The sequence below is a fragment of the Vidua macroura genome, chromosome 12 (assembly GCF_024509145.1).
Source record: "Vidua macroura isolate BioBank_ID:100142 chromosome 12, ASM2450914v1, whole genome shotgun sequence".
Classification (NCBI taxonomy): domain Eukaryota; kingdom Metazoa; phylum Chordata; class Aves; order Passeriformes; family Viduidae; genus Vidua; species Vidua macroura.
Genome location: NC_071582.1, coordinates 13,186,776 through 13,207,883, shown reverse-complemented (window position 1 = coordinate 13,207,883; position 21,108 = coordinate 13,186,776). Strand labels below are relative to the sequence as shown.

At 36.8% G+C, this 21,108-nt stretch overlaps 1 protein-coding gene across 1 annotated transcript in view; it reads right to left on the bottom strand.

The window, feature by feature from the left end:
- The window catches only part of EFL1 (elongation factor like GTPase 1), a 64,794-nt gene that overhangs the window by 21,056 nt on the left and 22,630 nt on the right, over positions 1-21,108 (bottom strand). The gene's annotated exons all lie outside the window — the stretch shown is intronic.

Here is a 21,108-nt window from a genome sequence, read left to right as displayed (position 1 = left end):
GACATTTGATATTTAGTCTCACAGTTCCCATTGCATTCCCTCAGTATTTTAAAAGGCATGTTTATAGCTCTGAAGAACAGAAAGGACATGAGGAATTTTTTCCCTTCTAATATGTCCAAGCCTTTGTACAGCTCAGATTTAATTCTGGTGGTTTAAATTTAGAAAAATTTAGATTGCACGAGGCCTGCAATGGTCATCCAGTCCAATATCCAGGCCAAAGCAGAGCAAACTTCACAACTAGATCAAGTTGCTCAGGACCTTCTTCTCAAGGTTTTCACAGTAGAGACTGCACAGCCTCTGCTGGCAACCTCCTCCAGTGTTCCATCATTATTATTATTGTGAAGAATGCTTTTTTTTTCCCTTCCCATCCCCTCAAGCCCATTTGGGATTCACTTTTTGTCCAACTTGATTCTTGTAAAAATTAATTCATCCCATTGTAAGCTATTAATTCTCATTCTATTATACATTATAATGCTGACAAGTTGAAGAAAAGTGAGATTAAATTGTAGTGATAAGAGAAAATATAGAAAAAAATATTAGCTATAAATCTGCAAAATAGCTGCTGTAAATGCATACTGATTTTTGGCTGGCTGGCTGGCACATTTAAGAGAATGTGAAATTATTGCCTTCAAATTCCTAACCAACTGCACATCATTCATAATTTAATTCAAAGCTATTAAAACATGACTAGAAGTGTGTGAATAATAAAGACAACAAATAAAGCTGATATCAATTTGTACAATCACTTTTCCTGATGCTCCTTCAATCATAAGCAATGAGCTTTGCAGTTCTAATGGAGTATAAATTAAATGAGCATGTAACTTGTAATGCTATGAGAAAACTGAAACCTTCAGCTCATAATCTGTATCTCCTTAAAAATTAAATTCACATTGTAGACTGTAGTATATTTGTGCTCCTTCCTCCTTATTCTCTCCTACATGCCCAGGGAGTTCTTCACTCCAACTCCCCATTATCACCCTAATACTTTTTCCAAGTTTTTTTTTTTTTTTTTTTTTTTGGCTTAGCTTTCTTCATTTGAGGCCAGAAACAAAGAGGGTCAGCTTCCACCCTATGAGATCATGCAGGAGTTTGAGCTCTGGAGTTTGAGTTCTGCTGCAGATTCAGCTGCAGAATGAGGCTGTTCCTCCAGCTCTCAGGCTGGATGCCTGGCCAGCAGAGTAATCCAAAACCCAAAATGTCATTATATCAGAAAACCTGCCTCAAAATAACTGGAAGCAGAACAACATTCAATGGCTTTAAATGCAGGATTGCAGATGCTACAAAGAAAATAAATCTGTATAAACTCTGTGTTGCACCTGACCTATGACCAGCATGTATTTCCTCTTTTTCACTTATTCAACATGTGGTTTGAATGAAAAACAAATGCTAGATCATCATCACCACCAGGGACTGAGAAAAGGGATGGGTCCATTTTATTCTGATCTTCTCCAGCTGGTAAAATGAAAATGATTTAGAATGGGAGGCGAACAGCTTCTTTGCACAGTGTAATGTGAACCAGAGAAATAAAGTTACAAAATCTTACTTCAGACAGACTCACTCTTTTCTTAACACGTTCCTGTACTTTTACTGTCATAAAGAAAAGTTGAAGCTTTTTGCTCTTCTGTTTCACATTTGAAGGCAGAAATATATGAAATATAAGAGTCTGGCATCAGTAAAACACTAAAAATAAAAAAATGCTCAGTTTTCATCAAAATCTGTTAGGCTTACAACCTGAGTGTTTTAATTGATGAAGTGTGTGAGCTAGCAGAGAGCTGTGTCCAGTCATGTTGAATCTATTTAATTTAAAAATTCTTATAAACAAATGTTGGAAAAAAATCAATAAAGATTCTTGGATACTCTTTTTGCATACTGTGATTACTAAGTAACTGCTAATGTGTTTTCTGCATAATTTTAGAGGAAGAGGTAACATAACTAATACCACATGACGTATCAATGGAAGAATTCCACTAATTATGATGATACATAAATCTTAAAACTCAGTTATTGTCCAGACCACTGAAATTTGCACATACTACTTGAGATCACAGATCTCAGATGTGTATCAATATGTTACTTGAAAGGTCTTAGAAAAATCACTCAAAAATTAAGCCTTAAAAAAAGCCTGTGAGATAATAGTAAGAGGTTGGTGGTTTGTGCTTTTAAAAGTAGACCAAATGATGGTTCAGGGAGAATTATTACAGAGGTGGTGAATTATGAGATTTACAAAGGTTCTTTTATTGAGTCCCTTCTCTGACTTGCCCTAGAAGATAAGAATACTAAATCAAGTATATACCTACCTATATCACCAGATATTAGCATATGATAGAAGCTAAATGGTAAAAAGAGATAAGAACATCATGACTGAAATTTTCAAAAGGAGTAGGAGTTTTAAGACAAGTCTCATTTTACTTTTCACTTCTATGTCTTGCTGGTAACCACTACACCTTACACAATAATTTTCCACCTCAATTCAGCTATAAAGATCTGATCACATAAAAGATCAACTTCAAGGTATATGTAATTAGTTTCTCTTGATGTAGAAAGATTTAGGCATTTAACGTTCTTTCAAGCTGCAAAAAAAATGAGGCAGACACCACCACCACGCTAAAGTTTTTCAATCAGATAAGGGAATAATTTAGTTTGCAGTGTGAAAAATCAAACAAAGAAGAATGAAAGCTGTTTAAATTTTAACTTCTGCCACATTGTTACTAGCCTCAGCACATTAGTTCAGTCGATCTTTATCTTCTCTCACTGATGATATCACCACTTAAGAATCCCGGGCTGCTTGGGAATGGAGACTTGTCAGGCTTTGGACTAACAGGGTAAGGAGCTAAGTAAAGCAGAGAGCTGATGTTAATCTTCCCAGTAAGGCTCTGTCTCCACTGAAATCTATCATTTCTTATCAATGATGCCTCCTTAGAAAGATTAGGACCTTACAATATGTAAAGCCTCCTGGTTTAAATGCTCCATGCACTTCACTTTGGATCAGTGAAGACCACGCAAGCTCCTCCATAATTCGTGGGAATTATGTATGTGTGAGCCAAACTTTTGTAAATCTACACAATCTGAAATCTCAAAGTGAGCACGTGCCTGTTGTTTCAACCGGGCTGTACAAACACAATAACACCTCTATAATTTTCTTTGAGCAGTAATACAAACACTTTTATTGTGCCCTGTAAGAGCCATTTAAAAAGAAACATCTTTAGGAAGTGATTTAAAAAATATGTATAAGAAAATTCACAAATACACCTTAAAAGTATGATTGGCTTTAGATGCCTACAGTTCATTCTTGAAGTAAATAGGCTGAAGGCCAACCAAAACAAACTAAGAAGAAGAACAAACTATATTTTCCAAATAATATCAAAATAATAAAAAAATCAAGGAACATGCTTCTATATCAATCATCATTCTTCCTCAAATCCATGCAAATAATTCTCCTTTTCACAGTATATAGCTTAAGGCTACAAATCTACCATTAGCACACTGGTACCTATAGGGTGATTAACATTGGTTCACTGTAGCCAGATAAACTTCAAGCATCAGCCTCCAGCCTTTCATTACTGTCTCTAATTTAAGAAAAAAAAAAAAAAAAAAAGGAAAGGAGGGATTTTGTAAGGAAAATCTTTTGGTAGGATTAAGCTCAGTTACAATAGTATGCCTTTTACATTTGAGGACTCTTAAAAGGTTTTGCTAATCACTGAGATTGTATGACTGTAACTGTAGGGACAAGTAGCTACTATGGCTTAAGAATAACTTGTATTATACATTTATCACCTCAGATTTTAAGCATGTTTCTCTTGTGTCTCATGGGCACTCCAAAGAGACATCTGAGGGCAGAATTTGACCTTTCTATATTAGAAACTCTTTCTAGAAGAGAAGGGAATGTAAGTCAAGACACAGACCACATTCTAGTTGAGATTTCATCAACTTTTTCCATAATACACACCACATGTTAGCACAGATTGCTGTTGAGCCTCCGCATCTCTAATTGTGCACTTCCCCCTAAATTCTTACTTGTTTCTAGGCAAGTGAAACTGTTTGTATGGAAAAACTAATCTTGTAAGGTACGTGCATGGTTTCAGCTGCTCTCAGTTCCAATAATTTTACAGAAAAGTTAATTAAACATTCTCTGATTTCCCAATTTTTTCCCTTGAGCTGAATCTCTAAAAATCACCAGTATTCAACAGACTGTAGAATCATTTGCCCCAGTTTCTTCCTGAGTTTCAAAAACACAAGTTCTACCTGAGTATGCACTGGAGATTAACATGAGTTCAGTTTCTCAATACCAAGGTGTTCAGGTGTAATTTTAATATATAATTTTATTTTTCGGTTCACAGCAGTTGCGGGGAAATTGAGCCTAACTTTCTGATCAGATGGGAGTAAACTCAGCCATATTACAAATAATGCTACAACAAAACTCCCTCTCCCAAGGGGCACAATTGTGGTAAGACACTGAATGCAATAAGCAGCTTTTGACACAAGAAACAACTCAGTACTTCACTACTGAATCTTCAGGAAGTGGAAGATGAAACAGTGCTGGAGCACCCCACTGAGTTCTTTCAGAAAAAAACAGCAGTTCAAAGAACAAAGCTGTCTGCTTTCAGAGCTGCAAGGAGAGCAAGAATACAGTCTAAGAGCAAGTTCCACTAAAATGTTCTCTTACTAGATTAGATTATAGTTTCTAGAAGGATTGCAAACACACATAATGAGCAAACCAGCCTCATTTATCTTCTGCTGAGTATTCTTTGGGAAAAAAAATGTATTTCATTAGGCCCTTAGACTGCACCATAACACACATTTCCCTAAGTGTTGATTGAGCTGACAATTCTAATTATGAACATTCCTATACTTCTTCAGATGACACTACAAACAATTTCAAGGAAACTGTAAAAAAAAAAAAATCCTTTACATTAAATAGTAACATCTTTAAAATGTTACAGTGAATGGCTTGAGATCTACCTGCAATCAATCTGTGTGACAAAGCTGACATCAAAGCTGAGTCAGAAATTTGCTTGCTAAAATACAAATTTACTTTAAAGTAAACAGAATTAAACCAAAATCTGTTAACATTCCAAATCTGGCTTCTGGATTTACAAACTGTCGTAGTCAAAGATGAAATATTGATATCCTTAAGCTGCTTAATGAGACCAATAACTACAGAAGAAGAAAGTATTTCAAATAATCATGTTCTTCTTACAGTACACAATTACTTCATTTATCATGCCATACTAAGTTTTGGAGCTTAGACTGAAGAAAATTATTCCAATTTTCCAACATTTATGTTTAAGTGTCATTTTAGCACAGAAACCTAGGAATTTCATACTTAGATCTGTAACAGGCCCCCATCCATCTTTATGTATTATGAAATCAATGCACTTGTAGCTCCATGGAAAAAAAAAGAAAAAAGGAAAAAAAAAATCTTTATTCCAATTAAAACTACTTTAACCTTTTAACTGTAAAGCATTCTTGATAAAGGCACTGAACAGCACCTTTTGTGGTTTTATAAAATGGTCAGTAGCTGTCCTCAGCAGTATATATGTAATATATTTTGCCTTAGCCCACACATTAAAATTCCTTTCCATACACCAGTTCAACTTGACATCGCTTGAAAGCAGCAATCCTGAACAACAGTAAATATGTGGACAGATCTCTGTGCAATGTGACCACATAGGCACTGGAAGTCACTTCAGTTACAGCTTGTATGTCAAATTAATGCTTCCATTACTGCATGTGGGAAGCATTTAGTGCCATAGAAAACTCTGCAAGGGTTTCTGAAACACAAACCAAATTTTAGATTTATAAATACTTTAAATAGATTATTTTAATTTGACCCAACAGCAACACATCCGAATTTACTTAATTTTTAAAAAAATTACTACCAGAACTTCAGCACCAGTTCAGAACGGTTGCTGTCCCAAGCACATGGAATTTAGGAATAGTTGTTCAACATATTTACTTTGATAATCTACAAGTCTTTTGAAAGGCTGATTTGTTGTTGAGGGTTTTTATTTAGTAATAGTAAATGTGCTTTTATAAATAAACAAATGAAATTGCATGTTGTACTGAAAAACAGATCAGCTGAATTCCTATGAAGCATCCTATGCAGGGAAAAAAATTGCCCAGCAATCCTCTAAGAAAAAAGAAAGTCTTCTAGTCAACATAGCTTTAACTACACTCTCTGAAGACTCTATGTATCTTTCTGAGAAGATGAGAAATGTTTCAGGTGTAGCTCTGGAGGCCTCCCTGCATTGCTCACACATGTTGGCCATCCACTGCTGGTTCCTACTGGTAAAATGAGAAAACTATTAAGCAAAAAAAACTTAAAACACCAAAACCCCCAACAACAACACTCTCATCCATGAACAAAACTCAAGAAAACATTGAAGTGCTTGGTAAAATACTTTAGACTTAGGCTTGATATGAATATCTAAGTTTGTAAAAGGAACATGTACCAAAAGATCCAAATTTCTTCCCTCAAGCTAGCAGAAGAAAAACACAAATCTAGCAGCCACCTAGCAAAGACATATTTGATATTGTTATTTTGGACTTTAAAAAGGAGACAAAGTTATTTAAAAACCAACTTCTCTGGCTAGTTACATTAGAACAATATTTTGCAGGACCACCATCAAAACATTAGCTGTGCACACATACTCAGTTCCAGAAATCTATTAAAAGAGGACTGCATGTTATGGGACCACGAAGATAACAGATATCAGAAGTATTAATCAAAACAATCACTTCTCAATTTATTTCAACATTATTTTAAAATATTTCACCTACATTGGAAGGTATGGATGTTCAGAAGGCAGAGCAGAGGGAGGCAGCAGCCTGAGGCTGAGAAGGGAAGCATGGCATCAGTTGTGCTCTATCCCACTGAGCATGAAAACTGTTTAACATTAAAAGACAGGAGATGGAGGCAAAGCCTTTCTGCTTGAACATATAGCAAAGTTCGATATTTATTTCTAAGTAGAAAATGGGAAGACATAAACCCCCATACAGTATTTTACTATTTTTATGAGAGTACTAGAGGCAAGACACAAATGAACAAAGATCTAAAATTCATTAGGGGTTTCAGCACAATAGAAAACTTAATTCTTTCTAATTTCTTGATCAAATGCTTCCCGTAACAGAGCAAAATACCTAACATCAGCTAACAGATCAATAACATCAAATGATTTCTTCATAAATCAGACTAGTTATAGCATAGATCCAAACTACCCAAAGAGCAAATGCCATTTTAGGCTTTATTCCGTTCTAGCAATGTCTCCTGAAAATGGGCAGACTTCATGTATATATGGTTTTCTTAAACAGCAGATTTAAGAAGATTGTAAAATATAACTATCATCTGTTATTTCCCAGAATCAATTATAAGATGTTAAAATTAATTAAGCCTTCAGGCACTGATCTTGCAAAGAATTAATTTTGATCTGTAGAAGTCTTGGAAGTTTTGTCATGTTTGCCTAGGAAAAGCTACATGAACATATTCCTATAAATCCTGCATTACATATCCCAGGTACACAGGGAATTTAAAATCTACTACTAGAAGTGTCAATTACAAAGGACAATGGCAGTTAGTTCAAGAGCTCATTAAATGTCGTCCATCCATGCGCTGATTTATGTTTAACTGTAGAATCCCAATATATGTGATTTATATTTCATTACTTAAAGAAAGAACATAAGGCCTTCATCATTTAATACATAAATAGATAAATGCAAATACAGACTAAGCATTTATGAGGATATTCCAGATAGCACAGGCAGAAGCAGCACACTGACTACCAAATGTGTACCATATCCTGGGGGAAATGCCTGAGCCATTGACCGTTTACCCTGTTAACTTGTAAGACATGCAAGTAACTAATTAAAATTCAATTTTCCAAGACCTGACCCAATGCCTAATGCTCTCTTTTAAAGGCAACCTCCCCACCCCCCAACACATCTGTCTATAAGTGATTTATGCTGCCTGATTTTGCTGCCTTGGGAAATATGGCTTAGAGTCGTCCAAAGCACCATGAATAATGGACTGCTTCAGTCTGCATCATACAGAAATGGATGTTTACTTTAAATATAGTAATTTTCAAGATGGATAAAGAAGAATATAAAATTTCACTTCAAGCTAAAAGAAACCTTTAAGTAGCTCATTTATAGTTACACAAGCAATAATATTTTGGGAAATAATTAATCAGAAGGATTCTAACCAAATAAAGCACCTTTCAAATGTCTCAGATTTGGACTATTTGACATAATGAGTGTAAAACAGATGGCATTAGAGGGAACAGGGATGTCTTAAATACACTTGTTATATCAGCAGCCTAGGAAGTTATTGATAATGAGTTATTTATCACAGGTTCCAGTTTAATAGCTAAACTAATTAAAAAATAAACAGAAAATGCACTCAAATGGTAAAAAAAAGGAATGAAAAAAGTTGCTGCCACATGAAAACCTGTTACAGAGCCATTAATACTGACCTGAGATTGAAAATAATTCTTATTTTTCCACAAAATTCTATTTAACTAATGGATTTTAAAAGTCAGATTCACTTTAAGTAGCACCGCCAGTCTGCCTCTGAGTAAACTAAGCATACCAAAATCACGTATATTTAAAATGCAAAAAAACCCTAAAAGTTAGGAATGCTATTTATCCTCCATATCCCTCCAAACCCTTTTCCCCCAAAGGAAAGAAGACTGTAATTTTCGCCCTAATTTCTGATTACTTCAGTTAATGTATCATCGAGAGTTATTACTGTAATTTGCAGTCTGCATAATTTTGACTTCCTAAAATATTGCAACATATTAACTTCCATTAGCTCTAGAACAAGAAAAAAAGGGGAAAGAAATACATAGATCATTCCAAAGGTATGAGAATTCGTAGGACTAGTGCAGAGGACCACATAATTAAACTGAGCTTTAAAACATTCCTCTATTTTAAAATGAAGATATTAAATAGAACTAATCTTGATTTTTAATGCCTTGTTGCTAAAAAACCCAAAACCCAACACAACAACTAATAAGATTTAATTTTATTTACATCACACGAGTCTATATGCATTGCGAACATCCCCAAGACTGCTGTCTTCATTTGGTACAAACAGGCACGAACCTCACAGTGACAAAAGATTCCAGGGAGGGAGCTTGGAGCTTTAACACCTCCACATCTGGAAAACCCTGTGTTTTAATTCCCTTTCTTACAGGAATATCACCGGTCACATTCATTTGCATTCAAGGATAAAAGGAAAAGAGACCCCACCCCAAAAGGCAATCTGAGAACACCATCTCAAATACCGCTGGGATGACCTACAGCCAGCTGTCCCCTGAAAAACCAAACCTGTCTCCACTTCTGGCTCCCCAGCACCAGCATTTCTCAGACTCTGGGTGAGACAATTGAGGATACTAAATAAACAGAGTAAAACTAATCTAATAAAAAGTAACTTTCCCTCTCACCCAATTTGCACTCCCTCAACTATCCACCCGTTAAGAGGCTGCTTCTGACATTTTGTCCAAGAACAGGCAACTCAACATATTAATCCTAGTGAAACCCCAATGGCACGATGACACCAACCACAACACCAGGTTAAACAACCAGCATCTCCAAAAACTAGTTGAGAGACCTTTTCCCTCTTTCCCATCTACGTAAGGGAGCAGTTAACACCTCCAGGTTGTGAAAAAGGTTCATTTGTGTCCATGCCCCACCTCTGTGCCCTCCCAAAGGAGGCCGGGCTGGCTGTCATTGTGCTGCCTAAGCAGCGAAGCCCACAGATGAGGTATCTGGTATCACCCACAAGCAACAGCAGTGGCTCGGTTGCTGCTTCAAGACAAAGCAAAATCTTAAAACACACCAAAAAAAAAAAACAGTCAGCTGCTTTTCTGAACAGAAGAAACGTGGCCATTTGCCTCTGCTCTGTATCAGCGTTAAACACTTTGGAAGAGTTCCAGATAGATAAACCTTTTTTACTAAAAATGAGAGGCATTTCTGCTAAAAATGCCTAAGCAGTGAAATGACTCTTTTTGGTTGAGAGGCAAGGCTTTCAACACAGTATGTCATACTTCCCGATGGCACTGAGGACACAAAAGAATCTGTTAAAAATGGAGTATGTTTTTAGTCCCATTTCCAAAGTAAACGCAACTCCTGTAATCACACAGGCTCCCCTCGACAACTTTTAAACATGTTGTCAACTTCCACTAAGTTCACCAGCGAGAGAGAGCAGAGGGTTCAGGTGTAATTAAGTTTCCACAAGTTATGTAAAATCATTGGCTAAGTACTGAAGGGAGACCAAAATTGGTGATCTCACTGAAGAAAGGGCAGGCAAAACACGACCATTATACATCCCGCCTGGAGCAGCTGCCTGGCGACCAGCACGCGCATCCCGGCGGCCAACTGGGACACAACTGCAGCAGAGAGGGGAGCTGAGGATTTTAAGGACATCAGTCCACAGGAATCCAGGCTTTGTTAGTAACACTGCTCAGAGAACTTTCTCTTTGAACATCACAAAACAATTATTCTTTTGTGCAAAAGCTCCAAAAAATACAACCATCAGGATTCCAGACATTTTACATCCTGTTTTGAGAGCTTCTCAATCATGTGTGCTTTCAACTGCCCGGTCCTCATCAGCTCCAGCAGGCTAAAGAGCGGGGAATGGGCATGAATGTCTTTGTGTAAGTGCAGTAACTGAAGGAACAAGAACTACCAGCAGGTTGCATTTTCATTTACAGTAACAAGTTCACAGCCATGCAGCTCACACCAGTTGGTGACCCAATACTTCAATACTGTACAAATCTTAACATATGACACTTGGAAAACATCAAGCCTTTGGACAAGAATTAGTTGCTCAGTATTATGTTTCAGAAATGCAGTTAGTCACTGAAACAGTCTTGTATCAAAACTGGCATTTCACTGAAGTTTAAAATGTCAGTAACAGATAAACTGACTTATGTCCCATACATTAACTTAAACAACTGCTAAACTTACACACCCAGAGTGGAGTTTTTCTATTTTCCCATCAGTACATTATCTCAGCACAGGTCTGGCTACATTCAAGTCAGTATTAGTGCACTTAAACCAACATAAAGAGTCTTAGAAAACTTCCCGACTTCAAATTTATCAGGATGGCAGAAATTACCTCTATTCTGTCACAACATATTTGATTCACATCACAGCTGGGGTCCTTATACTCACTGCAGTTTTCCTACTGCAATCTCACTGTTTTCACACAGACACGGACCAGAAGCAAAGACTCCAATGTGAAATTCTCTCCACCAAATTAGGTGAATTATCTACCAAAACATGCATCTAAAAGGAAGGTTACCAATGTAAAACCCCAGAAAAAACATTAGCTACAGTCCATGACAGTCACGACAGAGGAGCAGCCTTGGAAAATGGAACTTACAATTTTTAAAAATCACTCTTGAATTTTGCCCCTATACATAACAGATCTCACTGGAGGGAATTAGGTAGTAAGGAGCAAGAAAGTTTAGAAAAGAACCCTACTTCTTTTAGTCTTAACTAGATGGAAAAAGGTTCCAGGCATTAATGACAAAATTTAAAATACAATCAAGTAAGGTGAGCCGGTGTTTTGCATCTTAAGTCATAAACTCAATGTTAACAGCCCTTCAAATATAATTTCTTGTCTGTGACTGGAATTTAATAATTCTTTATATATAATGTATCATTCAGATACTGAGATGTACTCATTCAGATTCTGAAACATGTAAACCTAGTGGACTATCTAGGCTTGCTCTTTTCAAATCATACCACTTTGATCATGAAATTACAATCGTTTTTACTAGCTAAATATAGATGGAATTGAAACTTACACTGCTTGGTTTGCAGAATACTTCTAGTAAATATCAGCTTTCCCAATTATTTACTAAATCAAAAAGCACTACAAAACAATCTAAACTTTGAGCCTAAACTATCCAGTGCTGCCCCTTTAACAGTGCTGTTTAGCAGTGCTCCATGGTTTGACATCAGTTGATAATCCTAAATATAGCTCTGCCTTAAGTCCCCCCCACAGTTCAGAGCCCAGACAAAGCCAGCTCCATGAGTCACAGCCTGACACAGGCCAAACAACCCTCACAACACTCCTGCAATTTCAGCTAGGACACGAAACAACATCACAATCCGGGATAATATTTAGAAAATAAGTCATGAAACACAGCCTTTGTTAACAGTCTCTTGACTTTTTAACCTTGCTATTGTGATTCTCTGTGAATCAGGTCCCTTCAGGAGGGTTATGTGCAAAAATGGCTCCGAACTGGTCTTCCCCACTCCGACTCCCGTGCCCTCAGTGCAACCCCTCACTGCTTTTTCTGAACTCCTCGAAGAAGCTCTGGTAACAACAGACAATGGAAGCAAAGCAGACACATCCAAAGGAATAAATGAAGGCTTCTGTGGCTAGTCCAAGTGTAGAAGTAGAGGCATTTCACAGCCACAGATGGTATTTATTTATTGTAAGGATGCTGTGCATTGCAGGCACCAGGGCTACTACACAGTAAGAGGAACACTTCTCCACACCAGGTGTGAAAGCAGGAATCCTGCTCCTCTCCCCCTTACACTTCACATTAGGAAGTGCTCCAGCAGGAATTTCGAACACATTCAAGTAAATTGCCCTCACAGATTAGTGGTTTTGCATAACCAATGCCAGTTAAAAGAAGAGATTTTTCGTTTGCTTAGGCTGTGGTTAACTAAAATATTCTCATACAGTCTTACTTTATTGACATGGGATAACTAAGGTAATACAAATTAAAAGTAGAGGTAGAAAAACAGAAATACAGAGAGAAAGGTGGAATAGAAGAGGTTAACAGTAAGATTTGGGCTGGGAGCTTAGGGGGAAAAGGGTCAACTTCAGAGCCACGTTAACACTCCAAAAACAGCTGAGGGAGGTCCAGCCTAATTTCTACAGTCCGGCTATTAACCTGAGCAGAAGCCAATTAGTGTAGCCATGAAAGTTAAAGAAACATTCAGAGAGGAGCTCCTTTTCTATAAAACAGTAGCTTTTCTTAGGACAAAGAAAGTGTCAAAAAAAAGAAGCTGAACAAGACGTTTTCATGGCAGTGGCTTTACTTAACACTACACTGCCTCTGAAACCTGTACATTTCCAAGCTGAGCTAATAAATAGGAGCCATGCTGATTGCAGACTTTTGGCTCTCAGACTACTTGGTGAGATTAATTTAATTTAGAGTCAAAACATTTGTAGATTTTCTGCATGAAGAAATGTATATTAAAAACCATAATCCAAAGTTTTCACTACACTGACAGTACTGTGAATCCATGAGAGACCTTCATCCAAAGTTGAAATAGCAGCACTTTTTGTATAGTATGAAAAACAGTGCCCTCTGGCTTCACATTAAATAGAAGTAAGAAAACAGTATAAGAATAAAACAAGATAACTGGTTCCTACAGCCAGTTCTTGTAAAGAAACATGGAAAATTACATGACAATTCTCTAATTACCCTAATTTGTCAAGGAATCATCATAACTCAGATGCCCTGAATATTGAGATATTTAATATACAAATTAAAATATAATCCTTATCAGACTGTTGTACATGTGTTTCAAGAAACTGAAACTCAGTGAAAAACAGACCACTAAATTTGTTCTTTAAAACTATTTTGTTCACAGAATACTTCTTTAAAGAATAAAGATGGGAAAAAGCCTTATTCAATCAAATCCACATAAAGAAGTTTCAAATTTGCAGAACCTCAGAAAAGATTTTATACAGAAACAGAGAAGATTAGATATTCAAGAGAATTGTAAATTTTTATTGCTAAAAACACATACAGAGAGCAACTTCCTGGTGTCTTAAAGGTGAAAAATGGAAGACTTAAAAGAAAATACTCAGAAGTGAAGAACTATGCAAAAGTAGTGACAAATAGATGTAACTAACAAAGCCTACACTGCCTAAAAAAAACATGTTTATTTATCCATCACTTGAGGGCACAGAGAGGATAACATTTTGAGACAACTAAACTAACTTCTAGATTCAAGTTTCTCCTCCCCTGCCCAAAGTGTTACACATGGTAAATTTCAGCAGAGATAAACACCAGGAATGAGAATATTTTCTATCTTTAATACAATTATTTGAGTTATTTAGGTTGTGTTGGGAAAAACACAGTGCTTGAGACTGCAAAGAATACAGAAGCAGGACTGCATTTGAGGCCTGGCAAGAGAAGCTTAGCAACAGAGGTGCACACACATATGGAAAACACCTCTACAATACAGAAAACAATGATAATTCATATCGATATCTTTATGATTTAATGTCATTTTTTACAGCCTTCTGTATCTTTGCAACTGCACATTTGAGTAAAAGGCCACCTTAAATGACACCTACAAGGCAGTATTCCAGTTATAATTTCATTTAGTTACCTGCTCCCAAGTATACTATGACTTGATACTGACAAACATCTACATTTCACAACTACCTTTTAGTATATGAATTGACTACCTGTGCAATGGAGCTGCAACTTAATTCATCTGAAAGAAATTGAACTCTTATCTGCCAAAAACAGATAAAGGAATAGCCAGATGATTAAAAGTACACACATATTTTCAAAGATTTCAGGATTCAATTCATGTACACCATCACAGTAGCAAGAGAGATGCATTTTCCATAAATAACACTGCAAAGGCCCAAATCCTTTTAGTATAGAACTTTTCTGCATTGGTAATTGGACACATTCCTAAAGAGATTTTATTTATGGTGTCCTTTTCATGTCTGAATGACTATACATGAATTTACATGCAGAAAGGCATGTATTTTCAAACCCATTTGTGCTTAAAGCAATTATTTTACACCTCTTTCTGAAATGACACTGAATGCTCTGTTTGAATTTTAGAAAACCATGCTCACATTAAAAAAAGGAAATGTTCCTTCAAAACAGGTTTCTGAAAGTTTGAGTTCTACAGCAACAACTTCTGGAAAGGGAATTCTCTAGCATATTTAATTCAGAAGGAAGAAAACCCTAATGCCATTTTGATCAGGGTTCAATTATATAGTTTCAATTATATAGTCTAAATACAGAGCCTTGTTAAATCAGATAATGTACACCTCTGTTAAAAACTGAGCCTCAAATGCTACCTCCTCAATGAGGCCTGTTTGCTGAATCTCTCAGACATTTCTTCTAATGCCCTGATGTCCCAAACTGATGTTTCCCACTTTTGATACACCACTTCCTACCTGCACTAACAGGCAGGATTTTCTTAGAAATGGAATGCTATTAACTTTGAGTACAAGACTGAAGCCACTGTGGTTCCCCTATTATAGATCCTCATTTAGTAATGGATACTAAAGTCTCTTTAAAGATTTTCCACCAATCAAGGCAAGTTGGATGGTTTCCCTTAGAACCACATCAGAGGAAAGGAGGGAGCAAACAGCTACACTACAGACACCTACTAAAAAATGCTGACATTCTAGTTTTAAAGAGGATACTGGCTTAAAAAAAATACAACACACCAAAGAAAAAAAGCATGCTCCGAGCAATTTTTATAAGCAGACTGAGGGGCAATAGCATTCAGGCTCTTCAAATGAAAGCATGAGGTCATTTCCCCAAATGATCACTGAGGTATCTCAGTGTGCTGTAAAAAATCCCACTGGAGATGTGAGCTCAGCAAATAATCCCAAAACTTCACCTTAAGATTTCTCTTACCATTTTACATAGATTACATTAACTACTTTAACTTCTTCTATTTATACAGTATTGGAAAAGAGATTCATTAGCCATATAATAAAATATGACTATTTCTGCAGATAACTGTTCTCCCTTTATTTTTACATGCACTTTCACAGAGGGAGAGACTGAAAATAATACACTGATGCTGACTTAAAGACAGGAAGGTGTGAAATACTGGGGGAAATCCCTGTCTTTTCATTTTAAAGAGGCTTGCAAAATCACACCCATCCAACCACTCCGAGAAGATTTGGAGATTTTGGAGATAAGCCAGGCAGTACCTGTGCCCTAAAGCCGCAGTTAGCTACTGAAAGGCTGAGTAACACCTGCCCAGGGGCAGGGACTACAGAAGTCAATTGTCCACTCGGACACAAGAGGAGTCAGGCCCCTCTACCACTGGCCCTGAATTGTGAACAATGAACAGCAGTGTGAGAATAGGCATTGGACAAATTTGTAGTCTCGTGACCAAGAATCATTTATTTTTGCAATAAACCCCGGGGTGATAGACAACTGCCTGCACCTCAGACCCTGTGCCCACTCTATTTCTAGATGTTTATATTAAGGAGCTGCAGAGCATGTGCCTGCTGCTGTGCTCAGCTCCTTCAAGCAGCAGTGCTATGAAATTGTCTTGATTCTTGTTAGTCCCACTGCTGCCCACAGGCACACAGGCAGCAACAACCAACACCGACAAGTCTGGGCAGTTTTCTTTCTGGTATTATTTGAGAAACCTCAAGCAGCAGCAAGTAGCTGTCTGCATACAAACCCCAAAGAACCAGGAGTGCTTGCCTTGCATTCAGGAAATTATATAGAAATCTAATTTCCACTCACACAAAAGCTCAGTTTTTACAGATTATAAAAATTAAAAGTTGCTATAAAACTGACACAGAATGTTTCATGGCATTCTCCCCTTTCCTCAAAAACGTAATAATTTGCATTTTTTGACATTATAATCCAGCAGTAGTCAAGAGCAAATTTACATGCATTCTTTGGTAGATGAATGCATTATGACTTTAGCTTAAATAGTTTAAACAGTTCAAATTTTTAAATATGATTCATAAGCCCCTTGTATATTAGTGGCAAGATTAAAAACATTTGTAAGATCTCATAATCAACTCCCAAAAATTAGAGCAGAGAACATTCCAGAAGCACTAGAGAATTTATAAGTGTTTTTCCTCACAAAGGATTACTACACCTATGACTTCCTTTTATAGTCTTAAGAAGCTTCAGTTAGAAAAACAGAAAAAATACAGATACTCAAAAAGCAATTTAAATTCTCAAAAAAAAAAAAAAACAAACCTAAAACCCAATCAAAAAGACCCACCAAAAGACCACTAAACAAAATGGGCTTTATAAGGAAACTATTAACCATTCAAAGTATGCTTCCAAAAAAAATTTAGCTGAGTTAATAAAGACACATGTCAGTGCTATAACTCTGACCTAAGACATGGCATATTTTTTTCCTCTCAAGTGATATCTCGATATTGATTTGAAAACATGGTAATGAATCACTTATTTCTTTTGCAATAAAGTTTGTGAAGTCAAAGCCCCCAAACAAGCCACATGAAATGGTAAGGCAAACAGGGCACAGGAATCTCAGCAGATGATCAGCAAAATACACTTCTGATTTCATTTGGTGCTAGTTCATTAGCTGTGCACTATGTCATGTTACATTGCCCTCTAAGCAATACAAACTTCTCTGCCTCACTTATTAGAAGCACACACAGCAAAGAGCAGGAACTGCAAAGGGACTAAATCCAGTACAGCAAAAATAGAGTTAAAGAAAATGGTTTCAGTTTCCAGCTCTGAAAGAGGCCAAGCAACAGATTAACTATTATGTCTTTAGCTCAAAGAAACAACTTGAACATATTCAATTTTTTCAACAGTTTAACTATTAATAAAACACTAACTGGGTAGAAAAATAATATAAATACTATGGTGTCAGGTAAACGCAAGAGCCCATGGAAATCAAACATCATTCAACAACAAAATCCATTCAATTATATACCTTTTCCTCAACAGTGCTGGATTACTAAAAACAAGTATTAAAAGGCTATTTTTAGCCTTAAAAGGCTATTTTATAGACATTATAAGATGGCAGTTAGAGATAAAAATTGTAAGTATTCCAAAACGGAAGAGAAAGGTTTGAGTTTTCTTTGTTTCATTCAGTATTTTGGGCTAAGTTCAGTAATATTCTGGAGGAAGACTGCCCTCCTGTGTTCACCACCACAGCAGGCTGGGCTGAGACAGCCCCTGCAGCTGGAATCACTTCAAGCTGATGGATTTTATTTATTTAATTTTTTTTTTAAATAATCACATTACTGATTCAGAGAGTGAAATTAGCCCACCAAATGTTTGCACAGAAATACAAGGCTGGTGAACAGCAGGCCTGTTCCTAGTGCTCTCACAGAAGGTGGCAATGCCTGCTAGCTGGCATCAGGCCTAGAAAGCCATTCTGGGCCTTTAAAATGGCATTGCTGCTTGCAGCTGCTCTTTGCTCTTAACAGAGGCTGCTTATTAAAAGCTCCTAAATTGTTCAGTGAAGTCCTAAAGGAATAAAATGCTTGTTAGACACCTTGTAATGAGGTTATCTCTACTCCTTCACACCAGCTCTTCATGCTACTGCAATTCTATGGCACCTATCTTCAGAAAGGCACCAAAAAATCCGGAGAAATTAATCCATCATCACCCACATTTCCTGCACCACATTGTTCCCATGTCAAGAATCCTATAAGTGCTTGATAAATAATTAAAACATGAAAGAACACTGTATGGGAAAACTGGCATTTTAGAAATGGAAACACCAAGGTACACAACGGTGTGTCATGTAGGAAGTCTGACAGTGAGCTGGCAACAGGAGGGACTTCCAGATTGCTGCTTTTAACAATGTCATTTGGTAAGTTAAAAAACAAAATGCTCTTAATTTGGTAGAACTCTTGATATCCACATAGCTATTGAAAACATTTGCACGCATTTGAAAACATTCAGAAAATCATCTAACCTCCTATGAGCCCTACACTAAAGCACTACAAATCTAGTGGCAAGGGAAAAGCTCTGCTTCAACAAGACAAAAAGCACTTCAATAGTCGTATAGGCAGCTCTAAGAACATCTAGGTTTTGTACACTAGCAAACACAAGTCCATTGCTCTGGTACTTGTGGACAAAAAGCAGCACACAGATCAATAATTTCAGGTGCATGTCATTATGAACAACATACCTTGAGATGAACTGCACTCCAATTAACAAAAATATATCACTGAACGATCCTTTGGTTATTCATTCAAGAAAAACATGAGACTGAGCCAATTTTAAAAAAATCACACATGATTATTCACTTACACAGGTATCTAAACCAGTGTTTTCAAATAAATGTGTTTTTTTTTACATCAGCACTTGTTTACATTTCTTAGAAATGGTAATCAATATCCAGCATGGGAATCCTAAGCCCTTCATCTGTGCATAATATGATCACAAAAAAACCACTGCCTCTTTTCCCTTTTTTTTAAATACTTCTTTACACTACCTCCAACAACCCTTTTTTTGCAGAGAACAAAAAAGGTATTTTGTTTTCAATTATAGGACAGAAACAAGAAAAAAATTAAATAAGGGAGGGAGAAAAAAAGAAGCTATTATTCTGTACATCTGGAGGGCATGCACTTGTTAAATCTTTACTTATGAGCCCAAATTACTTTTTTCTCACATACTGCCTCATGATTATTCCTTTGTCACTTTGGGGATCACTCAGTTCTTTTTATAGTTTTCAACCACAAGAATTTCACAACAATTGTTGCAAAGTGATGCTTTTCCTGTAATTGTTCTTTTTCTTTGGCTGGTTCAAGCAAATAAATAAAGTAAATAAATACATAAATAAATGTATTTATATACATAAAGGGAGAAAGAGTTTTGCATGGGAACAAGCAAATCAACCATCCCATCTTCTTGCATTGCCCATAATTCAGACTTATTAATAGTACAAGACACTTACTGGTGTGAGACAGTTTTAATTTAGACTAAATATTCTTAACATAGAAATATAATTGAAATTATTTAAAACTTGCATATAATAATCTCCTTTGTGGAGCTTTCAACACTGTTTCATTTAAGTTATTGTTTTGCCTCCTGGTAAACAAGCAACATTGTTTTCTTTCATGGAAAGACCTAGTAAGTGCTGCTTCCCCACAACTTTAATTATAATAAAAAAAAGAAAAAAAAATGTAGTGTAGTGTAAATTCTTCTATTTTTGTACCTGCATTATCAGTCACTATAGCTTGTTAAACAATATCCAACATTACTTAGCAAACAGAAGGTCTTACATACAACATTCAAACTAAATTAATTAATGTATTCTAACTGGACCATTCCTAATTTTCCTTTTAGAATAGAAACCAAGCACTAGCAAGAACAGCTATGATAATCAAATTAGAGAGCAGTGGATTTCAGGCTACAGCCAGGGCTCACCTCCTGTCAAATACACCCCCTCTGGAGATGCCTGCATGGCACCAGGAACCTCCAGTGCCATTGATATTCCCAAGGGAAGTGTCCCAGCAAGAACCTAAGCTACTGTAACACTCACTAAACTGAAGAAGCCAAAACCTCTGGATAGTCAGATGATTGTCTACATCAAGCTCCTTCCTCTGTTATATTTTTGCTGTAGGAAAGAAGGACAAGCCTTTAAGGAGCATGGGACAGTTAGCTTGCTATTTGCACAGATGATATTATGGAAACAAAGGCCAGTGCCAGTGTCTCTAAAAACATACATCAGTCAAGCAGCCTTTGGAATATAATATTTAATGACAATAATAATATTTAAGTATAATTTCTTTCCTAAAAGTTCCAGAAGGACAGTATTATCAAAAGAGCACATATTGTGTCTATGATACTGGACTTTCTTTCCAATGGGTATTCAGGCAGTTTTCTAAAAAGGGAGCACAAAATGTGCCCGAGATGTCTTCGAATCAAAACCCAATTGATTTTGAGATAGGGATTTGGGTGGCACACATAATTGTTGCATTTAATGTCTGCAAGAAGACATTGGAATTTCCTCTATTTGGAATTTAAGCATGGTTCTGGTATACCTAGTTAGAATCCAGAGAGCAGAGCACTTTCTGTTAAGATAACAAGGCCTCAGCCCATGTGAAGCTGATACCAAAGCTGATATGGCCCTGAAGTCAGGACAGAGTGCCACAGAGACAGCCAGCACTGCCACCAGGACATGCAGGTGGGCCATTGGCAAGAGCAGGGTCTCACTGCCAGAACTCTCAGAGCTGATGCCCACAGGGAGGTCCCACTTCAGCAGCTGCACACCTTGGAAAGGCATGCGATGTGACAGAGGAAAATAAGCCATTCCTGAAACACTGTACCAAAGCACACAATGGATTTTTGGACCAGCAGTTCAACATTTTTCCCAATTCAGCCTGAAGATACCTCCAAGGCCCATTCCAATGAC